The 26,194-nt window shown below is 41.6% G+C and overlaps 1 protein-coding gene across 1 annotated transcript in view; it reads right to left on the reverse strand.

Annotated features, from left to right (window-relative positions):
- Nucleotides 1-15,560: 15,560 nt before the first annotated feature.
- plac8l1 (PLAC8 like 1) overlaps nt 15,561-26,194 on the reverse strand; it is a 36,707-nt gene continuing 26,073 nt past the window's right edge. Inside the window, exon 5 of the mRNA XM_061898662.1 lies at nt 15,561-15,850. The gene's annotated coding sequence lies outside the window, so the exon portion shown is untranslated. The remainder of the gene's footprint in view (nt 15,851-26,194) is intronic.

Genomic DNA, 26,194 nt, shown 5'->3' on the forward strand with positions numbered 1-26,194 from the left:
GGATAACAAAGGGCGCTCGAAGGAGGAAAAAGTAAACTCAAAATTACAGCAAAATGATTTCTCGATCCAATGGGCATGGATGCTAGAAAGACACGTAAGAACGAGACGATCTGGCACAGGACAAGAGGAGGCATGAGCTTATATAGGATATGAGGTTAATGGGAAACAGGTGAAAACAATCAAGGCTCAGGGTTGACGTCAGATTGGTGACACAACAGGAAGGGCCCGTGATATGAAACAAGAGGATTTGCTTTTCAAAATAAAACATGTAAGTCACAAGATAGAAAAACCAAGACAAAACTTCCCTCACACAAGCTTTTATCAAAATTTGAGGAAAATAACAAAAATAACACAGAAATAAGTAACAATACCTAAAAAAAACTATAAAATACACCACATATTTATTATATTTTACCGCAATTTAAACCTATTCAAATTCATAATTGTATTTACCTAATAAAATACAACTGGACGGACTCAGCTTCCATGAAATATCATCCATCCATCCATTTTCTAGCGCGTATTCCCTTTGGGGTTGCGAGGGGCGCTGGTGCCTATGTCAGCTACAATCGGGCGGAAGGCGGGGTACACCCTGGACAAGTCGCCACCTCATCGTGGGGCCAACACAGATAGACAAACAACATTCACACTCACATTCACACACAAGGGCCAATTTAGTGTTACCAATCAACCTTTCCCCAGGTGCATGTCTTTGGAAGTGGGAGGAAACCGGAGTACCCGGAGGGATCCCACGCATTCAAAGGGAGGACATGCAAACTCCACACAGAAAGATGCCGAGTCCAGGATTGAACCCAGGAATACTCAGGACCTTTGTATTGTGAGGCAGACGCACTAACCCCTCTTCCACCGTGAAGTCCCCATAAAATATCAGATAAAAGGAAATCGCTTACATTTTTTTTTCTTTAAAGTTTTTGTATTTCAATTTGTGGAGTGAAACTATGGAATGGTTTGAATGTGGAGTTAAAGCAATGTCCAAACATGAACCAGTTTAAAAAGAAGTATAGGTACATGGTATTCTGGAGGTACAGAGATGAAGAAGGGGTTTGATATTGAGTGTGGGGTTGCCCATTGAGGCAGTGGTGCTGCTGCTGTGGCATGATACCATTTCCATGATCACTAATGGTAATGGTGTGGCTATGTATGTGTGTAGTGTGCATATGTATAAATACGTTTATCATTTATGTATATACACGTTCATTAAGTTTGTACTAGGGGTGTGGGGAAAAACTTTTTTAGAATTTGAATCGCGATTCTCACGTTCGATTCATAATCGATTGTCATTTTTTAAAAATAGATTTTTTTGGGGATTTTTTTTTTATCAATCGAACAAAACAATACACAGCAATACCATAACAATGCAATCCAATTCTAAAACCAAACCTATGTTCAGGAAGCTCCTGGAAAGCGACTCGTCTGGACAACAGGTGTAAATATTAAAATCACCCACAATAAGGACACGATCATATTTGGGCAGGATATCAGCCAGAAATTCAGAAAAGTCGGTTATAAAGTCTTTGTGGTACTTGGGTGGTCGATAGTCGACGGCACACAGGACGACATCAGAAAGACCCAGTTCAAACATGCACAGTTCGAAGTTTGAAAAGGAGGATTGCAGACGGCTCTGACGCCATTTAAAGTAATTTTTAAAAACGACTGCTAATCCTCCTCCTTTTCGACCGGACGAATGCGGAGAATTAAAGTAGGAACACTCTGGAGGCAGAAGTTCATTTAGAATTAAGAGGGGCGGACTGACCGGTTCTCAGCCATGTTCCCGTCACACAGAGGAGGTCAAGTCCGTGGGAATTGAAGAAATCCTTCAGGATAAACGTTTTGTTTGTCAAAGATCTTGCGTTCACGAGACCGAACCTGGCAGGGGCCAGCAGGTCTAAGACACAGCTAATCAAGGTGGGGCCGGACACACAACCTGCAGGTGGTGGGAATCCACCCCGCGCCCCTGGGAGCGGGGACAGCAGGAGCGACGGCGGCAAGCCTCATCCTCCAAACCAATGATAGGAAAAAGCCAGGAAACGATGGGATCCAGCGAGTGTGGGTGCAGGAAGAGACCGGATATCACATCATTCCTCCTTTTGAAAAGCCACGGGAAGCCGGGCCAGGAGTGCCCTAACTTTCACCAGCTTTTTACCACGGCGCCGGAGACGCTTCCGCCGAAAGGAAGGCAGGAAACCGCCCGGGTGAAAAAGCTGACTGGGACGTCGAAAAACCAACGTCAAAGTTGGTCATATCAGTGGAAGAGAGGCAAAGATCAAACAGTGTTTGGCGGTCATACACAAGTAGTGAGTTGACAGAGACGAAAATGGACGCAAACAACACAAGAACGAACAGAGCTGACAGCGGGAGACGGCAGGCCAAGGCACATACTGGCGCCATCTTGAAAAGGGCATTAATGACATTAAAAGAGCAGAGCTGATGCAACCAGCCACTTCTACGTACAGATAGGAATAAAAAGTAAAATAAACATATACACTTTGGTGGCCTCTGCGGTGTTCCACGCCATCTGCTGGGGTGGAGGGAGCAAGGCCAGAGACGGGAGCAGACCCAACAAAGCAACCAAGAGAGCCGACTCCACTTTCGGCCGCCCACCAATTCTCGGCCAGTGCGAGGATACGTCCAAGGAGACTGAGGTGTCAGATACCTGTTCATTCAGCCAAGACACTGTGAAGCTTGTCCATCCCGGTGCTCAGTGCTAGCTCTGCAGCCCTGTCTCTTCATCTGCATCTCCTCCAGTCTCTCCAAATGGACTCTGGTGTGGCAGAGACCCAGTAGCTGCTCTCCATGGCAAAAAGGCTCTCCAGGAGGCAGATCCAGAAGTCCACAAAAAAGCACCGCAGAAGTCACGAAAGTGCCACCCCTTGTCACACAGTCCCAAAGGGTCCCGTACCAAAAGGCAAAAAAAAAAAAAAAATATATATATATATATATATATATATATATATATATATATATATATATATATATATACATATATATATATATATATATATATATATATATACACACATACACAGTGGGGCAAAAAAGTATTTAGTCAGCCACCGATTGTGCAAGTTCTCCCACTTAAAATGATGACAGAGGTCTGTAATTTTCATCATAGGTACACTTCAACTGTGAGAGACAGAATGTGAAAAAAAATCCAGGAAATCACATTGTAGGAATTTTAAAGAATTCTTTTTGTAAATTATGGTGGAAAATAAGTATTTGGTTAACCATTCAAAGCTCTCATTGACGGAAGGAGGTTTTGGCTCAAAATCTCACGATACATGGCCCCATTCATTCTTTACGTAACACTAATAAATCGTCCTGTCCCCTATTTTCCACCATAATTTACGAATAAATTATTTAAAATTCCTACAATGTGAATTCCTAGATTTTTTTTTCACATTCTGTCCCTCACAGTTGAAGTGTACCTATGACAGACCTCTGTCATCATTTTAAGTGGGAAAAACTTGCACAATCGGTGGCTGACTAAGTACTTTTTTGCCCCACTGTATATAAACACATGAAAACAAGAGGGAAACACAAAAGGATGACACAAGAGCACAGGGCTCCTGCCAACAGCAGCCACTACAGCGGCGCCATCTTGGGGGGAAAAAAGGGTTGGAATTGGGGGTTAAATCACCAAAAATGATTCCTGGATAATTTTAGCGATATTACAGAGATAAAAGAAGGCTGTATCTATCTAAAGCTAACGTCTCCTTGTCTTTGCTTGTGTTCATTCACTATGCACAAGTAAAGCCTACAAAAGGTGAAGAAAAAAAAAGGTGAAGCTCTCATTTCAATGACACCTGCTGTGCTATTTTGGATGTATTCTCAAGGGGAACATGGAAGACTGCAGTGGAGTTCTGCACCACTGCCACAATAAACATATCGTTGTATTAATAGTTCTCTGGGAGTGTCAATCCAGAAGGAGTATTATTAGCATGGTAAAGCTTGGAATTTTTTAGCAAAACCGTACTCTTTCTGCACCAAACTTCACTTCTACTTTTCCCGCTCTGGCTTTGCCTTCGGGCGACTTTGTGACAGAAAGGAGGAATATGAGCGGGTGGAGAAGAAAAGGGAGGGGGGGAATAGATGAAAAGACAGATGGAAGCAGGGAGTAAAAAATAAGATGGATGAGACTACGAGGGCAACCAAGGAGAGATGCAGAGAGAGGAAAGATGGACTGCAGATGGATGTGAGAGAACGACTGTATGTGTCTGAAATCATGTCCGGAGACACTTGGACCGAAGGTTATACGAGAGAAAAACGAAAGATTCAATTATTAGTTTTAGTGAAATGTAAATGTATATACTTGTATAGCGCTTTTCTACCTTCAAGGTACTCAAAGAGCTATGACAGTATTTCCACATTCACCCATTCACACACACATTCACACACTGATGGCGGGAGCTGCCATGCAAGGCCCTAACCACGACCCATCAGGAGCAAGGGTGAAGTGTTTTGCTCAAGGACACAACCGACGTGACGAGGTTAGTAGAAGCTGGGGACCCAACCAGGAACCTTCAGGTTGCTGACACGGCCCCGCTCCCAAACAGCGCCACGCCGTCCCCAAATGTATCATCGTATGTATTTGTCCACCTACTCAGTGGCCTAGTGGTTAGAGTGTCCGCCCTGAGATCGGTAGGTTGTGAGTTCAAATCCCGGCCGAGTCATACCAAAGACTATAAAAATAGGACCCATTACCTGCCTGCTTGGCACTCAGCATTAAGGGTTGGAATTGGGGGTTTAATCACTATCAATGATTCCCGGTCGTGGCACCACTGCTGCCCACTGCTCCCCTCACCTCCCAGGGGGTGATCAAGGGTGATGGGTCAAATGCAGAGAATAATTTCGCCACATCTAGTATGTGTGTGACAATCATTGGTACTTTAACTTTACGATAACTTTTTTCAAGCTGACGCTCCGTATCAGCTGCTTGCAAAAGGGTGAACATGTTTTAAAACATGCACCTGGGTCAAATGCGGAGAATAATTTCGCCACACCTAGTGTGTGTGTGACAATCATTGGTACTTTAACTTTAACCTCTACTGTGTTGCCTGTGCTATTATTTCTCCTGACAAGTTCACCATGTCATTAAAGCTCATAAATCGGATTAACGTGAAATTTCATACACAGCTTAATGCACTCTACATAACAATCTACTGGAACTTTAAGGAAGGGGCATCAAAGTCATTTTAGATCGAGGGCCACATGAAGAAAAATCTACTCCCAAGTGGGCCGGACTTGTAAAATAACTTAAAAGTAAAGACACATTCAGATTGTTTTCTTTGTGTAAAAATAGAACAAGCACATTCTGAAAATGTAAAAATCCTAATAATGTTGCGGGTTTTTTACACTCACAGATTGCAGTTAACAGTATTCTATCTGTATTTGTCGTTATTTATACGTCCTGAATAAATTATGTGATGATGTTCAACAGTCAACTCATTGGTGTAAACTTTTAGTCTAACAAGATAAAAAAATTAATAACAAAATCAAATAACAGGATGTTATTTATGTAATTTGCTCATTTTCAATGACTGGTAGACTAACATCATGTGGTTTATTTTATTTTTACATACTGTATCTACCATCATCTACAAATATACAAAGAATTGCTATTGCGACATCTAGTGGACACATTTAGAACAGCAGTTTCGTTCATTCAAAAATTTCGGCTCATTTTTCTACTTAGCAAACTCATCCCGCGGGCCGGATAAAACCTGTTTGTGGGCCTGATCCGGCCTTCGTGCCTTACGTTTGACATCCCTGCTTAAAGGTGTTTATCACAAAATGTGTTGTGTAGCTTCAAGGTTTCCCATTGGGTTGAGTTCTTTATTGCCTTGATGTGGGATCAGATCTGAGGATGTCATTGTGGTTTGTGCAGCCCTTTGAGACATTTGTGATTAAGGGATGTATAAATATTATTTGATTGATTGATTTATTGATTGATTGATTGATTGATTGACAACCAACAAGTACTTGAGTGTAAAATTTAAGTAAGGTTGGTAGAAAAACATGGCTGCCATCCAGCAAAATGTATTTGCAAAGCTCACAGATTTAACAACTAACTGTCCGTACGCTATTGACCATTTGTCCACTATAACATATCATACCTTATATGATACACACAGACGAGACGTAACATAAAGCTGTTAGCAATTTTTGAGCAAATAAACAACATGCATACAAGTAAAATAAAAAAAATGATAAGTTCCAACACCCCACGTGACCCCAAAAGGGACATGCGGTGGTAGAAAATGGATGCATGGATGTTTATTTAAAATTATGCACACAAACGGCAAAAGAGAGGAGCCAGATGAGGTGGTTCGGGCATCTGGTCAGGATGCCACCCGAACGCCTCCCTAGGGAGGTGTTTAGGGCACGTCCAACCGGTAGGAGGCCACGGGGAAGACCCAGGACACGTTGAGAAGACTATGTCTCCCGGCTGGCCTGGAAATGCCTCGGGATCCCCCGGTAGATGCTGGACGAAGTGGCTGGGGAGAGGGAAGTCTGGGCTTCCCTGCTTAGGCTGCTGCCCCCGCGACCCAACCTCAGATAAACGAAAGAAGATGAATGGATAAAATGCAAAAGTGTAATTAATCTGTTTGGAACATGTGATAAAGAAATTGTGGTAGGCAAGCTCTATTTATTGGTACGCGAAAGAATCACTTAAAAAAACGTAGTGTTTTATTTTCCCATATTCAAACACAAGGTTACGTTGGCCCTGCGACGCCAAAAAAGGGAATAATCGGTAGAAAATGGATGGATGGATGGAGGTTACGTTGGAAAATGTGTTGAATGTGGCCAAAAGTATTAAAAACATGTTTTGAGTAACACCTCTGCTTTGTTTTTTAATGAATACTTAGACCTACAATGCTACTGTATTTTAAAGTTGGTCAATATGGTGGTACTTGGAGAGCCAAGTGTTTTCAGGGATTGTATTAGGTGAAAAAAGTTCAAGATATCATATGATATGCACTATATGTATGCTAGTGTGTCTTCCAAATCATAACCCATAGAGCAGGGATATTCAACTGAATTGTTTTGGGGGCCACATTTCACATGTCTCTTTACTACCAGTACTCTGGAATACCCTACCAGTAATAGTTAGAGATGCTACCTCAGTGGAAGCATTAAAGTCACATCTTAAAACTCATTTGTATACTCTAGCCTTTAAATAAACCCCCCTTTTAGACCAGTTGATCTGCCGTCTCTTTTTCTGCTCTGCCCCCCTCTCCTGCGTGGAGAAGTACTTAGGTGACCACGGATGAAGCGCTAGCAGTTCAAAGTCAGGACTTGGAAAGGACCACTCATCTGTGCATCAGTTGATGGCGTCGTTGCGCTGCTGACTTGTCTCCACTCAAGATGCTGGCCCCACTATGGACTGGACTCTCACACTATTAAGAAGATCCACTCGACATCCACTGCACCGGTCGCCCAGGAAAAGGGGGGTCGGAGGAAGGTAAACCCCACATCTGCGGTCCCCTCCAAAGTTTGTCTTTGTATCCCATTGGGTTGAGTTTTTTCTTGCCCTGAAGTGGGATCTGAGCCGAGGATGTCGTTGTGGCTTGTGAAGTCTTCTACAGTAGATATCTGATTTTTGTCAATTTTGGCAGAGCTTCAGAAGTGGCCTTCTGCTTTTAAGGACCTTCGACAAAAAAAATCTAGACAAAGATCAACTCTAATATTTTTAAGAATCTGCTGCATAAATGTGAGTCTTTCACAATTTTGAATAGCCCAATTGATGAAAAAGCGAGGACCTAAAATGGAACCTTCAGAACACCAATTTTATAAATAAATAAGATAAACAAATAACTACTGACTGCCTCTGAAGCTACAGCAAACTGCCAAAAAGGAGAATGTCAGGACTTTGACTTGGATTTGTTTTGCTTCTTCGATGCAGAGGGAATTTGGGACGAGCCAGGCGTGAATTCAGGTACATGATTTATTTATTAATATACTATAATACAAAAAGGAAACACAAAGGGCGCGCTCAGTGGCATATAATAACGTAGACTAAACTCCAAACAAAACTGCACAATGGCGTGACTATATACAACTAAACAAAATATACTATCAAATAGGGCTGTGAATCTTTGGGTGTCCCACGATTCGATTCAATATCGATTCTCGGGGTCATGATTCCATAATATATCGATATTTTCGATTCGATTCCATTCTCGATTCAAAAACGAAATTTTTTTAGAAATTAAAAAAAAAAAAAAACATTTTTTAAAAATGAGAATCGATTCTGAATCGCACAACGTAAACGATTCAATTCGTATTTGAATCGATTTTTTCCCACACCCCTACTATCAAAGGTAAAAAACAAAACAAAAACTTGCACAGAGGCATAAATACAAACAAGATTTTACGTGGCGTTGTCAAAAGAATCATCAGCGTGGCAAGGCAAGGTAGGTGCGTGGTCCTACTAAGTAGCATGTAGCACAAGCATGTAGCAAGTAGTACAGCATAAGCAGTAAGCAAAGTTCCCAGGCCGAGGAACAGAAAACAAATTACTTAAATAGTGACTATGATGATGAGAAACAGGTGTGGGGCTGAGGGCAGGGGTGCGACTTGGAGATCAGGTGGAAACTAATGAGTAACTATGGAAACCAACAAAACCAAGAAGTGCAAAAACGGGAAACAAGAGTCAAAAAACAAAATATAACATGATTAAACATAAACCCAAATTAACAGGCATGACAGAGAAGACTTTATGGGGTGCCTTGAGGAACCACACGTTTGGACCCCAGTGTTTTATGTTCGCTAGCAAGGTCAAAATGTCAATTAGCAAGGATCTGCTAATGTGTTCACGGCGGTTTAAGTGCCTCAATGAAACAGGAACACTCTAGTGTTTTTAGGGATTTGCTGCACCCCCAGCCTTATGGGGGTGCCACAAATGTCCTCAGCTGTATCTCCATTGACCATTAAAAGTCAGTGATGCAGGGTTGCCATAGCCATATTCATATATGCATATTCGCCTAAAAACACGGACTCAAAAAACCTCCTGAGAGCTCTATAGCCTGCAGCTAATTTCTGAATAATAAGCCCGAAATGTGCCATAGCAAGCTTATCTTTCTATCACTTTGATTGACACGGTAATTAAGATAATGAAGCTGAAATGTTCCTTTTAAAGAGTTGCTGCTGCGGAACAGATTTCCCTTTGAATGGCAGTCTAATCTAATTTGCTGGTTCTGCTTGGTCATCATTTAGTTTTTATCAAATTTAACTTTATCACGTGAAAGCCACGACTTATTATCACCTCCAACAAACGTGGCAGCGCAGAAGTCGGAGGTGATATTATTCGGATTGTGGTTTGTGGTGAAAGATGCTTACATGTGACAGAAATATCCTTAAAAGTTCAAGTCCCAACAATAGTCTCACACACACACTAGATGTGGTGAAATTATTCTCTGCATTTGACCCTTCCCCTTGTTCCACCCACTGGAAGGTGAGGGGAGAAGTGAGCAACAGCATGCGCCACGCTCGGGAATTATTTGGGGATTCAACCCCCAATTCCAACCCTTGATGGTGAGTGCCAAGTAGGGAGGTAATGGGTCCCATTTTTATAGTCTTTAGTATGACTCGGCTGGGGTTTGAACTCACGACTTTCCAGTCTCAGAGCGGACACTCTAACCACAAGGCCACTGAGCAGGCTTTATAAAGCCAAAGCTTCATAATTATTAGACAAATAGTCAAAATCAGATGACCGTTTATTCCTGCTGGTTTTGGGTGATGCCAGACATGTTTTTTAACTAACATTTCTCAAAATCTACGCACAAAGGCACTTATCAGTCCATAAAAGGTGTGCACCATATGTTATCAAATGGGGCGGTATAGCTCGGTTAGTAGAGTGGCCATGCCAGCAACTTGAGGGTTCCGGGTTCGATCCCCGCTTTCGCCATCCTAGTCCCTGCCGTTACTTCCTTGGGCAAGACACTTTACCCACCTGCACCCAGTGCCACCCACACTGGTTTAAATGTAACTTAACTATGTAAAGCGCTTTGAGTCACTAGAGAATCAATCAATCAATCAATCACTATTGTCTCAAAGGGCTGCACAAACCACAACACAAACCACAACGACATCTTCGGTAGAGCCCACATAAGGGCAAGGAAAACTCACACCCTGTGGGACGTCGGTGACAATGATGACTATGAGAATATAAATATAAATATAATTCACTTCACTTTACTTATGGTTATAGGGCAAAACAATCCAATGTTACAATGTGTACAATTGAGATGTGTGAGAAATTTCAAGTCTATTTGACTTATGGGGTTTAATATCAGCGCCACAATGTGGTGTGTTTGCAGAAAAATGATACAGCAGGGGTGCATCTTTTGACAAATTTTCTGTGTAGAGCAACGGTTCAGGAATAGAAGAGTTAGCTTACACCAATAAATGCATAATAGCCGTGACGAAGGGAGGACACCTTAATAAAAGGTGTGCTTCATCATGTATCGACATAATTGTTAAATGCGATGTGAACAATATTGACTTCAGAAAAACCAACGATAATGCTTCTTTCAATTAAAGCAGGGATTTCTGTTTTCTCCCATGCCAAAAAAAAACATTCATTTTTCACTGAGATTGGAAAGAGAGTGTTACACAAACATTTTACATTCTGCTGCTGCCAGGGTGTTTATTTCATCCAAGCGAACTCCCGAGATAAGGTCTCCCGTATGAGAGAGCCAGGTAAATTGATGGATTATACCATAACCCAGAAGGAGGTTTCTGCATGAGCCCAAATTTGTAATATTTATGACCTCGGTTGCTCAAAAGATATTTCCAAAAGTTATTTTTCCACTTGGATGCTTTGTTTCACAACAGTTGTACAGTTGGGGGGAATTGGACTTTTTCTTTTGCACAACAGCAACACAAAGAAGTGACTTGGTGGAAAGAAAGGGGGCGTGGCAGACGCAGGTGAAAAGTGACTAAAGAGATGTGACACAAGTCTGTCTGTCATTGATTTCTCTATCCATGCATGTAATGATCTATCCGCCATTCCATTTCTTCACCTGTCCATTCACCTGTATGACCAATAATACTCTGTGTGGATGTGCACGTTGCTAGTAACAAACCTACCTGTCCGTCACACAAACATGTCAAATGATCCACCTATTCGTCTCTAATCTGTCTGCATGTTTCCACTCAATTGTAAATAATTAATATGTCCATAATCCGTCATCCAGTTTAGTCCATGTCCATCTATCCTTTCAATAGTTTGTTCTTTGATTGGTTAATCGGTCTGTCCACCCATCTATTGATCTGTGTTAAGTCAGTGCCTCCATCTATCCAGCTAATGATCTGATCAACCATGACATGTCCAGTGATTGATCCGTCCGTTCAGCCATCAATCTGTGTGTAGCGCGCCCATCCATCCATCTATTCCAGGGGTCACCAACCTTTTTGAAACCAAGAGCTACTTCTTTGGTACTGATTAATGCAAAGGGCTACCAGTTTGATACACACTTAAATAAATTGCCAGAAATAGCCAATTTGCTCAATTTACCTTTAATAAATAATTCTATGTATACAAAAAAAATGGGTATTTCTGTCTGTCATTCGGTTGTACATTTTTTTCCTTTTACGGAAGGTTTTTTGTAGAGAATATATGATGAAAAAATCACTTAATTGAACAGTTTAAAAGAGGAGAAAACACGAAAAAAATGAAAATTACATTTTCAAACATAGTTTATCTTCAATTTCGACTCTTTAAAATTCAAAATTCCACCGAAAAAAATGAAGAGAAAAACTAGCTAAGTCAAATCTTTTTGAAAAAATTAAAAAAAGAATTTATGGAACATCATTAGTAATTTTTTCTGATTAAGATTAATTTTAGAATTTTGATGACATGTTTTAAATAGGTTAAATTCCAATCTGCACTTTGTTAAAATATATAACAAATTGGACCAAGCTATATTTCTAACAAAGACGAATCCGTATTTCTTCTAGATTGTCCAGAACAAAAATTTTAAAAGAAATTCAAAAGACTTTGAAATAAGATTTAAATTTGATTCTACAGATTTTTAGATTTGCCAGAATATTTTTTTTAATTTTAATCATAAGTTTGAAGAAATATTTCACAAATATTATTCGTTGAAAAAACAGAAGCTAAAATGAAGAATTAAATTAAAATGTATTTATTATTCTTTACAATAATAAAAAAAATACTTGAACATTGATTTAAATTGTCAGGAAAGAAGAGGAAGGAATTTAAATGGTAAAAAGGTACATGTGTTTAAAAATCCTAAAATCATTTTTAAGGTTGTATTTTTTCTCTAAAATTGTCTTTCTGAATGTTATAAGAAGCAAAGTAAAACAAATAAATTAATTTATTTAAACAAGTGAAGAGCAAGTCTTTAAAATATCTTCTTGGATTTTCAAATTTTATTTGAGTTTTGTCTCTCTTAGAATTAAAAATGTCGTAAGTGCTGCTATTTGAGCTATTTTTAGAACAGGCCAGCGGGCTCCTCATCTGGTCCTTACGGGCTACCTGGTGCCCGCGGGCACCACGTTGGTGAACCCTGATATATTAATTCTAGAATTTGTTCAACCGCCATTCAATCATGTCTAATGATCTGTCTGTCCATTCTTCAATTGGTAATCAACCTTTGCATACATTCATTGTCCATTGAGTCCGTTAATCCATCTAATAATCTGTTTGACCATCACGTGTAATGATCTGTCTGTCCATCCATCAATCTTTGTTTAGTCAGTTCATCCATCCATCCATCAAGTTATCTGTTTGACCTTCACACAAACAATTCTAACTGTCTGTTCATTCACCAATTGGTAAATTAATCTGTCCATCTATTGATCTGTTTAGTTTGTCTGTCGATCTAATGATCTGCTCAATGATCATACAAACATTTCATATTATTCAACCGTTCATTTATCTGATGATTTGTTCAACTGTCACATGTTTAATTATCTATCTGTTCATTCATCTGTTAATCGATATGTCAATCCATTGATCTGTTTTTAGTCCATTCATCCATCTAATCATCTAATGATCCGTTCGCCCATCATACAAACACGTTCAATGATATATCCGTCTAATTATAATTTGGTTAATCAATTTTTCCATCCATCGATCTGTGTTTAGTCCGTCCTTCCATCCCTCCAGCTATTCATCTAATGATCTTTTTGACAATCACATCTAACGATCTTTCTCTCCATAGATCAATTTCTTAATCAGTCAGTCTATCCATCAATTGATCTGTTTTCAGTTCATTCAGACATCTATCAATCAATTTAACTACCCGTCAAACAAGTATAATGATCTGTCCATTCATTAATTTGCCAATACATCTGTCAGTCTATTTTTCCATCTTTGGGTCTGTCTTTCAATCCACCATCCATCCTACTAGCTATACGTCCTACTGTCCATCCATTCAATCAATTTGTGCGCCTCATAAGTCTACCCAGTCATCTGTCTATTTGTCCGTCTATCAGTTTGTCTCATGATCAGTTTTTTTGGTTTATCCATTAGTTTTTAAACTCTGGTATGTCTTCAGTCAGAAGAAAACAAATTCTATCAACTTTATTTGGACGTTTTCTAAACCAGATTAGTCATTCCAGGGCTGGAAATCCTTGTTTTCGCAAGTGCCCTGATCCAAATGAATCATCCATAGAGTAAACAAGTCTTAAGACCCTAGAAATAAACAAAGAACCGCACGGCCTCGTCTTCCTTTCAAAGACAAGCCAGCCTGTGATCATGCAAGCGTGTCCAATCTAGAGTGCAAACGTCTTCAGAGAATGACACGTCACTCAAAGACAGACAAAAACAATGAAACGCAATGAGGCGTGGTAGCGAGGCGATTGGTGGAGGTGTCACTGTGCGCCGATATGCGCTGATATGCACCAAGCGGAAGTTTGCTGATGCGGTTAAACATGCGGTCAACATGGAAAAGGTCACTGAGGTAAAGTAAGCAATTTAAGATGAAGATGACAAACACTACAAATCAATGAGAAGGAAAGAGAAAATTATAGACAAGAGACTGATTGACAGTGTTCTGTCCTCACAATAATCCACAGAATCAAAGTGGATTATTAGTATCGTCTATGATGGCAGAAAATATCATACTATCAGAGCCATAGTACTGGTTGGTGTGAGGTTAAATGCAGAGGATAAGAGTTAATGACAAATTGTACAAAATATGTTGAGCTCCAAATTTTTTCACATGTGTAAAAGCCATGGGTTGGGTCCAAAATACTTTGGTTGAGATGCTAGCATTCATTCATACGCTTATCAAAGTTTTAGCAGTAGTTCAGTTTAAAAAAAGATACAAAGACATGATTTTCAATATATACAAGTGTCAGGGGTATTTGTTGATGTCGAACCCCGAGATGCAGAGATGGAGGCAGGCATGGTATATGAAAACCTGATTTAATTAAAAGTAAACAAGAACAAACAAAAAGTACGCACGTGGGCAGAATAACAAACTAAGAGAGCTAGCACTGGGAGCTAGAAAAACAAAAAGGAACTGTAGAATGGAAGCTAGAGGATAACAAACAGAAAAACTGGAAATAGCTAATGGCTAACAAAAACCGCTTACCTCTACGACGACCAGGACAAGATGTACCACGACAGGAAATAGCTGAAATGATGCCAGACACGACAGGTAGCAAAGACACAAGAGTGACATGAGGCAACAACAATACAATGATCCAGCAACTGACACAAGACAAAGCAGGTGCAAATAGAAGCAGGCTGATTGGCAATAGGTGTGGCCAGGTGCCAATCAGCCGCAGCTGAGGAGGAACACGGCACTCAGGGAACAAAACAGGAAGCTGACAAAATAAGAGCACTAGACAGGAACTAAAGACAGGAGATACTAAACACAGAGGAAACAGACAAATGCAGAGGAAAAAACTGAAACATAGACAAACTGTCAGGGGAAAGCCTAACAACAAGAATGAAAGTTTCGAAAAATCACAAGGTGTTTACATGATCATTATTTGTATTATTTGCATATTTATTCACCCCGAGGTGGAGCTCGATGGCGAGTGCCTGGTGGCTGGCCCTGTCTCCATGGGGCTCGGGCACAGCCCAAAGAAACAACGTGGGTGCCCCCTCCAAGGGGCTCCCCACTCATAGGAGGGGACATAGAGGTCGGGTGCAGTTTGAGCTGGTTGGCAGCCGATCTTCGGCTACATAATTTAGCTCTTTGGGGGAAGGAGTTGGTGCACGAGGTGGAGAAATTCCTGATTGATATCGTCGGACTCAATTTGACGCACACCAGTGGCTCTGGAACCAGTCCTCTCGAGATGGGATGGACTCTCTTCCGCTCTGGCTCCGCACACAATGAGATGCGCCGGGCTGGGGTGGCAATGCCTGTTGGAGTTTAACCCAGTAGACGAGAAGGTAGCTTCCCTCCGCCTCCGGGTGGCCCTGACTGTTATTTTTGCTTATGCACCAAACAGCAGCTCAAAGTATCCACACGTACTGGAGAGTGCCTCAATCAACAATTAAATCAACTTTATTTATGAAGCACATTTAAAATTTACCACAGCGGTAGCCAAAGGGCTGTACAATGGGCAGGTTAAAAGATAATACGAGGACCGAGCAAACAACACAACAACAAACAGAACATGATAAAAAAATAAAAAAATAAAACATGAAAACATAAAAACAGGTTCACAGCAGGTGTATAATGGGGCGCCATTGCAGGATGGATATGTTGGCGCAAGGTTGTTTAGACATTTAAAAGCAAATAGAAGGGTTATAAAATTAATTTGATAATGCACAGGGAGCCTCAGAGGATTCCCTTGTTCTGCTGGGTGACTTCAACGCTCACATTGGCAACGACTGTGATACCTGGAAAAGTGTGATTGTTAGGAACCGCCTGGATATGAACCTGTGTGGTGTTTTGTTATTGGACTTTTTTGCTCATCACAGATTGTTCAAAGTAAACACAATGTTCAAACATAAGGATGTCCGTATGTGCACTTGGCACCAGGACACTCTCGGCCGCAGTTCAATGATCGCCATTGTGGTTTTGTCATCGGATTTGCAGTCTCATGTTTGGACACTCACGGTGATGATAGGACCGGAGCATTCTACGATGGTGGGGCCTGGCAATCCCAAACGCATTGTTAGGGTCTGCTGGGAACATCTAGCAGAATAGGACTCCGGAGACAGCAGACAAGTATCGACAGGCCAAGCAGTGTGTGGCTTCGGCGGTCGCGGAAACAAATACTCGAACATGGGAGGAGTTCGGGGAATCCATGAGCGATTCTGGACTACCATCCGCCACCTCAGGAGGGGGAAACAGTGCACTGTCAAGAACGTGTATGGTGGGGATGGTGTGCTGCGGACTTTGACTCAGGATGTTGTGGATCGGTGGAGGGAATACTTCGAAGACCTCCTCAATCCCACCTATTTGTCTTCAAATGCGCAAGCAGTGCCTGGGGAGTCTGTGGTGGCTCTCCTATTTCTGGGGCTAAGGTTGCCGAGGTAGTTATGATATAAACAAAACAATTGTCAAAATGACACCATAATGGCCAAGTTAAAGGAAATAAAAAGTACAAACTTAACCCATGTGAATAGGATAGATGTATGTATAAAATAAAATAGATCAAACAAATGTAGAAACATTCATTTTTACAATGGAGTTCAGGATGCGCATTGCGTTGTCAACAAATTGCGAGCATTGCACGGAACTTCGACTACAAAGATATGGTCATTTTGACTTAAGTCTTTGCATCTTACGGTTTTGTTATTTTATCAAATGAGTGGATAATTAACAATGAGAGAAGGTATTGCACGTTGCTATAGCATCAGTCTGCCGCCATCTGCTGCCAGCCACAACAAGAGCAGCTGATTGCTTGCACCTGCGCTGATTGGAGTCGCAGCAGTCAATCCATAGAGTGCTTAAAGTCAGCTGACACCTCATGTTTAAACAGTGTCATGGTGGACGTGGGTTACACTTGAATTGCTACTGAGACACAATGTGAACACATTTACAAACCCCATTTCCGTATGAGTTGGGAAATTGTGTTAGATATAAATATAAACGGAATACAATGATTTGCAAATCCTTTTCAACCCATATTCAATTGAATGCACTACAAAGACAAGATATTTGATGTTCAAACTCATAAACTTTATGTTTTTTTTGCAAACAATAATTAACTTAGGATTTCAAGGCTGCAACACGTCCCAAAGTAGTTGGGAAAGGGCATGTTCACCACTGTGTTACATCACCTTTTCTTTTAACAACACTCAATAAACGTTTGGGAACTGAGGAAACTCATTGTTGAAGCTTTGAAAGTGGAATTCTTTTCCATTCTGGTTTTATGTAGAGCTTCAGTCGTTCAACAGTCCGGGGTCTCCGCTTTCGTATTTTACGCTTCATAATGTGCCACATATTTTCGATGGGAGACAGGTCTGGACTGGAAAAGTACCCGCCCTCTTTTTTTTTTACGAAGCCACGCTGTTGTAACACGTGCTGAATGTTGCTCGGCATAAGCAGGAGCGTCCACGAAAAAGACAGCACTTAGATGGCAGCATATGTTGTTCCAAAATCTGTATGTACCTTTCACCATTAATGGTGCCTTCACAGATGTGTAAGTTACCCATGCCTTGGGCACTAATGCACCCCCATACCATCACAGATAAAGGCTTTTGAACTTTGCGTGGATAACAGTCAGGTTGTTTCGCTTCCCCTTTGGTCCTGATGACACGATGTCGAATTTTTCCAAAAACAATTTGAAATGTGGACTTGTCAGACCACAGAACACTTTTCCACTTTGCATCAGTCCATCTTAGATGATCTCGGGCCCAGAGAAGTCAGCGGTGTTTCTGTATGTTGTTGATGAATGGCTTTCGCTTTTACATAGTAGAGCTTTAATTTGCACTTACAGTTGTAGCGACAAACTGTATTCAGTGACAGTGGTTTTTCTAAAGCGTTCCTGAGCCCGTGTGGTGATATCCTTTAGAGAGTGATGTCCGTTTTTGATACAGTGCCGTCTGAGGGATCGAAGTTCACGGTCATTCAATGTTGGTTTCCGGCCATGCCGTTTACGTGGAGTGATTTCTCCAGATTCTCTGAATCTTTTAAATATATTATGGACCGTAGATGTTAAAATCCCTAAATTTCTTGCAACTGTACTTTGAGAAATGTTGTTCTTAAACTGTTTGACGATTTGCTCACGCAGTTGTGGACAAAGGGGTGTACCTCCCCCCATCCTTTCTTGTGAAAGACTGAGCATTTTTTTTGGAAGCTGTTTTTATACCCAATCATGGCACCCACCTGTTCCCAATTAGCCTGCACACCTGTGGGATGTTCCAAATAAGTGTTTGATGAGCATTCCTCAACTTTATCAGCATTTATTGCCACCTTTCCTAACTTCTTTGTCACATGTTGCTGGCATCAAAGTCTAAAGTTAATGATTATTTGCAAAAAAAAAATCAGTTTGAACATCAAATATGTTGTCTTTGTAGCATATTCAACTGAATATGGGTTGAAAAGGATTTGCAAATCATTGTATTCCGTTTATATTTACATCTAACACAATTTTCCAACTCATATGGAAACGGGGTTTGTAGAAAAGCAGTTTCTTTCATTTAAAAAATTGCAGCTCATTTTTAAACTTAGAAAACTAATTTGGCGGATCGGATTAAACCTGGTGGCGGGGGCTGTACGTTTGACACCACTGCCGTCGCCATATGGTGAATTGCATATGTACAATTTGTTGCCGGCCATGTTTTTTTTCCCCCCAACCAATCTTGCTCAAATTTTACACACATGTGCTCCTCTGCCCACTAGAGGTGCGCATCGACTTTTGTGATGATTTAAGTCATAGTCAAGCCACATGTCCCGGCAAGAAATCTGTGTTCAAAGAATTCCGGCTTATTAGTGATTTCCAGAGCCCCCAAAAAAAGTCTGCGGGCTACAGAGCGTTTTCTATTTGGGCTCCAGTACTCTGGAATGCCCTCCCGGTAACAGTTAGAGATGCTACCTCATTAGAATTATTTAAGTCCCATCTTAAAACTCATTTGTATACCATGACCTTTAAATAGACCTCCCTTTTAGACCAGTTGATCTGCCGTTTCTTTTCTGCAGATTCGGTGACCACAGATGATGTGCCAGCTGTCCGAAGCCGGGACCCAGGTTGGACCACTCATCTGTGCATCAGTTGGGGACGTCTTTGCGCTGAAGTCTTGTCTCCATTCAAGATGATCTCCTGCTGGCCCCACTATGGACTGGACTCTCATAATATTATGCTAGATCCATTCGACGTCCATTGCACCGGTCGCCCGGGGTTCCTCTCCAAGCGTTTTCATTGTATCCCATTGGGTTGAGTTTTTGTCTGGCCCTGATGTGGCATCTGAGCCGAGGATGCCGTTGTGGCTTGTGCAGCCCTTTGAGACACTCGTGATTTAGGGCTATATAAGTAAACATTGATTGACTGATTGAAGTCAATCCGACACATCAAATTTTCGATTAGAACGTGTTTGTCTGGAAAACAAAACAGCTTCGACAAGACAGTAGGGGGCATGTTTGGAAAAATGTTCCCCCCTTTTGTGCGCAATAGTTCAAGAGGAGAAGTCTGCTCACTAGAGATGCGCGGTTTGCGGTCTCATCCGTGGAGTCCGCGGATAAACCGCGGGTCGGGCGGGTGACATGACGAAAAATTAGATTTTAATTAGATTTGGGCGGGTGGCGGTTGAACCATTCGGAATTATTTGATATACGTGGTTCAGGGATCGGCAACCTTTAACACTCAAAGGGCCATTTTGACCCGTATCACAAAGTAAAGAAGGAACCGCAAACATTCTCACGAATATCTGCTGGCGGCCACCCAGTTAACAAGAATAGGGCGTGCTATAAAGCCATTGCCTTTGACGTCTTCTACAACATGTATAAACTGCATGCCAGTCCAGCAACATGTTGTATGTGGCTTCCGCAGGCACACGCACAAGACTGCAAAGCATACTGGGTGACACAGAGTACACTGATGGTTGTGATATAAACAATTTTAACACTCTTACTAATATGCGCCACGCTGTGAAGCCACACCAAACAAGAATGACAAACACATTTCGGGAGAACATCCTCACAGTAACACAACATAAATGCAACACAACAAATGCCCAAAATCCTTTGCATCCACGAGTGTTCATGACTATATTATACACCCCGCTAGCACCAAACCCCCCTCCACCCCCCCGTGCGTTGGTAAGGTGGGAGGGGTTTGGTGCTGGCAGGGTGTATAATATAGTCAGGAAGACTCATGATGCAAAGAATCCTGGGTATTTGTTGTGTTGCGTTTATGTTGTGTTACTGTGAGGATGTTCTCCCGAAATATGTTTGTCATTCTTGTTTGGTGTGGCTTCGCAGCGTGGCGCATTTTAGTAAGAGTGTTAAAATAGTTTATATCACAACCATCAGTGTACTCTGTGTCACCCAGTATTGCCTTTCAATCTTGTACGTATGTCTGCGGAAGCTGCACACAACATGTTACTGGACTGGCAAACAGTTTGTACATGTTGTTGAAGGTGTCAAAGTCAATGGCTTCATAGCACGCCTTTAATCTCGTTATCTGAATAAGCACCAGCAAACAGTCGCAAAAATGTTGGCTCTCATTATCATCTATTCTCTTTGAAACGGGTCAATATACATCTATGAATGGTAAAAGCTGCCGACCCCTGATATATAACAACGGGCGGGCGGTTGCGGTTTTGATAAAATGTTGGTCGGGTGGATGGCGGGTGGATAACGACTTTAGTGATGCGGTTGTGGATGACTTAATTGCCTATCCGCGCATCTCTACTGCTCACACAGGCGCATATGGTCGAGAAAAATGATACATTATGTCATGTGTTGCCTGCACTGGTGAAAAGATGTCATCCTTTACTGTAGAAAAGTGGAAGCAAGAGAATTTCAAGACAGGATCACTGAATGACGAGCACAAATATCGACGAAAGACACAATCAAGAGATGCAAATAATCGGTCAGGTATGTTCTTTTTTTAAAACACGCAGAGTGTTAAGACATACATTTATGCAGAAGAGGAGAGGTGCGCGGAGCTATGTGCGAGTAGGAAAAAATAAAAAGACTCCTCGTGAATCAAATGTAGGAAACACAAATGAGATCCAAGCCGTCGCTCAGTTCCCACATGGCAGAGCGGTGGGCGAGCGCAGTGAAGTTATTTCAAGCTTTGACATGTTCTCATTGTTGCCAACAACAACGCGCCGCTACACTCACTTGCAACAGTAGCTGTTACATTGTTGCACTTGTCTCTCTGCATACTGATATGACCCGCTTTCTCGCTGCAGATGATTGTCAAAAGGAGGCGTTCGGGGAGAAAAATGAAAATATTCGGAAATAATAATATGGAAAAGGACATTTTTATTGTTATCATGACTATTGACAGATCATTGTGAATGTGAGTGCGAATGTCTATATGCGTTGGCCCTGTGATGAGATGGTGAATTGTCTGGGGTGTACCTCGCCTTCCACCCGAATGCAGCTGAGAGAGGCTCCAGCATTGCAAAAAAGTTGGCACAGGGGCAATCTTACCACTGTGTTACATGGCCTTTCCTTTTAACAACACTCTGTAAACGTTTGGGAAATGAGAAGACTCATTTTTGAAGCTTTTCAGGTGGATTTATTTCCCATTCTTGCTTGATGTACAGCTTAAAGGCCTACTGAAATGAGATTTTCTTATTTAAACGGGGATAGCAGGTCCATTTTATGTGTCATACTTGATAATTTCGCGATATTGCCATATTTTTGCTGAAAATATTTAGTAGAGAACATCCACGATAAAGTTCGCAAATGTTGGTCGCTAATAAAAAAGCCTTGCCTTTACCGGAAGTAGCAGACGATGTGCGCATGACGTCACTAGTTGTAGGGCTCCTCACAACCCCCCATTGTTTATAACGTGAGCCTCCAGCAGCAAGAGCTATTCGGACCGAGAAAGCGACAATTTCCCCATTAATTTGAGCGAGGATGAAAGATTTGTGGATGAGGAAATTTAGAGTGAAGGACTAGAAAAAAAAAAGCCGATTGCATTGGGAGCGATTCAGATGTTTTAAGACACATTTACTAGGATTATTCTGGGAAATCCCTTATCTTTCTATTGTGTGGTTAGTGGTTTAGTGAGTTAAATAGTACCTGAGAGTCGGAGGGGTGTGTCCACAGGTGTGTTGACGCCAGTCTCTGAGGGAAGTCACGAAGCTGCAGCATGACAGAAGCTCAGCTGATCTCCGGTAAGAGCCGACTTATTACCACAATTTTCTCACCGAAAACTGCCGGTCAACATGTAGTCGGGATCCATGTTCTCTTGACCGCTCTGATCCATAGTAAAGCTTCACCTCCGGGAATTTTAAACAAGAAAACACCATGTGTTTGTGTGGCTAAAGGTTAAAAGCTTCTCGCCTACATCTTTCTACTTTGACTTCTCCATTATTAATTGAAAAAATTGCAAAAGATTCAGCAACACAGATGTCCAGAATACTGTTTAATTGCGCGATGAAAAGAGACAAATTTTAGCTGTGTGTGGTACTGGGCTAAAATGTCCCCTCCAACCAATAACGTCACAAACACGCGTCATCATTACGCAACGTTTTCAACAGGAAACTCCACGGGAAATTTAAAATTGTAATTTAGTAAACTAAAAAGGCCGTATTGGCATGTGTTGCAATGTTAATATTTCATCATTGATATATAAACTATCAGACTGCGTGGTCGGTAGTAGTGGGTTTCAGTAGGCCTTTAAGTCGTTCATAATGATCGTGAACAAATTCCCAAAAAAAAGTGCAGTTCCCCTTTAAGGGCTAAAACATGCACTTTAAAGGCCTACTGAAACCCACTACTACCGACCATGCAGTCTGATAGTTTATATATCAATGATGAAATATTAACATTGCAACACATGCCAATACGGCCTTTTTAGTTTACTAAATTGCAAATTTGAATTTCCCACGAAGTGTCGTGGTGAAAACATCGCGGTAAGATGACGCGTATAATGATGCGTGTGTTTGACGTCACCGGTTGTAGCGGACATTTTTTTCCAGCCCAATCCAAGCTATAAGTAGTCTGCTTTAATCGCATAATTACACATTATTCTGGACATCTGCGTTGCTGAATCTTTTGCAGAATGTTCAATTAATAATGGAGAAGTCAAAGTAGAAAGATGGAGGTGGGAAGTTTTTTCCCTATAGCAGCTCAAACACAACCGGTGTTTCCTTGTTTGAAATTCCCGAAGGTGAAGCTTTTCTATGGATCAGAGCGGTCAAGCGAACATGGTTCCCGACCACATGTCAACCGGCAGGTTTCGGTGAGAAAATTGTGGTAATAAGTCGGCTCTTACCGTAGTTATGAGCGGAGCTTGCGTCCTCCTGCAGCTGCGTGGCTTCCCTCAGAGACACTGGCGGTCACCACACCCGTGGTCACACCCATCCAACTTTCAGGTACCATATAATCTCACTAAAACACTACTAACACAATAAGCAGATAAGGGATTTTCCAGAACTATTCTGGGAAATGTGCCCTCGCCTTTTTTTTTTTTCTCGTCCTTCACTCTCACTATCTTCATCCACGAATCTTTCATCCTCGCTCAAATTAATGGGTAAATAGTCCCTTTCTCGGTCCGAATCGCTCTAGCTGCTGGTGTCCATGATTGTAAACAATGTGAGGATGTGAGGAGCTCTACAATCAGTGACGTCACGCGCACATCGTCTGCTACTTCCGGTAAAGGCAAGGCTTTTTTATCAGCGACCAAAAGTTGCACACTTTATCGTCGATGTTCTCTACTAAATCCTTTCAGCAAAAATATGGCAATATCGCGAAATGATCAAGTATGACACATAGAATGGACCTGTTATCCCCGTTTAAATAAGAAAATCTCATTTCAGTAGGCCTTTAAAGTCAACAGCAACTGCAGTTTCTTCACTGCAACGTGAGGAAAAAGAGGCAATGGACAGGAGAACTTCTGCGTGGAAAAAAAAAATTCAAATCCCGAGGACTTTTCATCATTCCTCCCTGCACATTCTGTGTGCCACCTACACAATTTCCACACTTAGCAAAGTGCTGATGCCTTTGACATGCTGTGTAGTAATAATGTGCATACGCGTGGTACAACTTTGATGAAAGAACACCTACATCAATGGCAGGACCAGGCCACCGAGTGTGCGTGTGTGTGTGTGTGTGTGCGTGCGTGTGTGTGCGTGTGTGTGTGTGTTGTGGAGATGAAAGCATTACGCAACGCTTGCTCGCCGCTAACAACACCCAATATAACAAGCAAGGTAATATGCAGCACAGGTCACATGATACCAGAGCAACGAGGACTTTTAATATGGACGGACGTATTGCAAAGGGCCTGCAGGAGTTGTTGACATGAAACATTGATGACAGGTGTCAGCATGGGGGATTCATGCAAGCTGGAACAAGTTTTTATTAAGACCCTGGACTAGGGAAACGTAGAAACAATGCCCTGTATATTTTTTGCAGGGGATACACCTTTAAGAAACCCTAAAAATAGCAATCTGGGCTGACGTTTCTTTTTACGCCCGTTTTAGAATGAAGTCACCTGTCACAGTTATTCGATGTCGAACCCCAGGATGCAGAGAAGGAGGCAGGCATTGAATGGGAAAACATGGTTTTAACTTAAAATACTAGAACTAGAACAAACAAAGGGTACAAACAAAAGGCGCGTACATGGGCGGAATAACAAACTAAGGGTCTTTAGCATAGAAGGTAGCAAGAAACAAAAAATGACCCAGCGTGGAAGCTAGCGGGTAGCAAACAGGAAAAACTGGAAATGGCTAATGCTAACAGAAACAGCTTACCGCTACGACGACCAGGACAAAATATAGCACGACAGGTAGTAGCTGTAACAAAACGACACGACAAGAGCGAAATGTGGCAACGACAATACAAATGACAATCCAATGATCCAGCAACTGACACAAGACAAAGCGGGTACAAATAGGAGCAGGCTGATTGGCAACGGGTGTGGCCAGGTGCCAATCAGCCGCAGCTGAGGAGGAACACAGCACTAAGGGAACAAGACAGGAAGCTGACAAAATAAGAGCACTAGACAGGAACTAAAGACAGGAGATTCTAAACACAGAGGAAACAGACAAATGCAGAGGAAAAAACTAAAACATAGACAAACTGTCAGGGGAAAGCCTGATATCACCTTTTGAGTGAATTGCTTGATAAACATCCATCCATCCATTTTCTACCGCTTATTCCCTTTCGGGGTCGCGGGGGGCGCTGGCGCCTATCTCAGCTACAATCGGGCGGAAGGCAGGGTACACCCTGGACAAGTCGCCACCTCATCGCAGGGCCAACACAGATAGACAGACAACACAGATAGACAGACAACATTCACACTCACATTCACACACTAGGGCCAATTTAGTGTTGCCAATCAACCTATCCCCAGGTACATGTCTTTGGAAGTGGGAGGAAGCCGGAGTACCCGGAGGGAACCCACGCATTCACGGGGAGAACATGCAAACTCCACACAGAAAGATCCCGAGCCTGGATTCGAACCCAGGACCTTCGTGTTGTGAGGCAGACGCACTAACCCCTCTGCCACCGTGAAGCCGCTTGATAAACAGTTAAAAGTTAAAGTCAAAGTACCACTGATAGTCACACACACACTAGGTGTGGTGAAATTACGCCATACTTGCCAACCTTGAGACCTCCGATTTCGGGAGGTGGGGGAGGGGGCGTGTTCAGGGGTGGGGCGGAGGCGTGGTTTGGGGGTGTGGTCGGGGCAGGGGGCGTGGTTAAGAGGAGAGTATATTTACAGCCAAGTCACCTACTCGAGTATTTCATATATAATATATTACATATATAAATATATATTATATATATATATGTATATATATATATATATATATATATATATAAATATATATATATATATATATATATATATATATATATATATATATATATATATATATATATATATGAAATACTTAACTTTCAGTGAATTCTAGCTATATATATTTATTTTATTATATATATAAATAAAAGAGTTGAATTTCAGACGGCACCTATCAAATACACAGTAACAAAAACACAGTTGTTCTACTAACTGTACTGTGCTTGCTGGTTACTAAAAAAACAACAACAACACTTACCTGTCACTATTTGAGTGACGTCACTTCAGAGTTTCCTGAAGATGGCGCCAG

The sequence above is a fragment of the Nerophis ophidion genome, linkage group LG04, assembly GCF_033978795.1.
Source record: "Nerophis ophidion isolate RoL-2023_Sa linkage group LG04, RoL_Noph_v1.0, whole genome shotgun sequence".
NCBI classification, from domain to species: domain Eukaryota; kingdom Metazoa; phylum Chordata; class Actinopteri; order Syngnathiformes; family Syngnathidae; genus Nerophis; species Nerophis ophidion.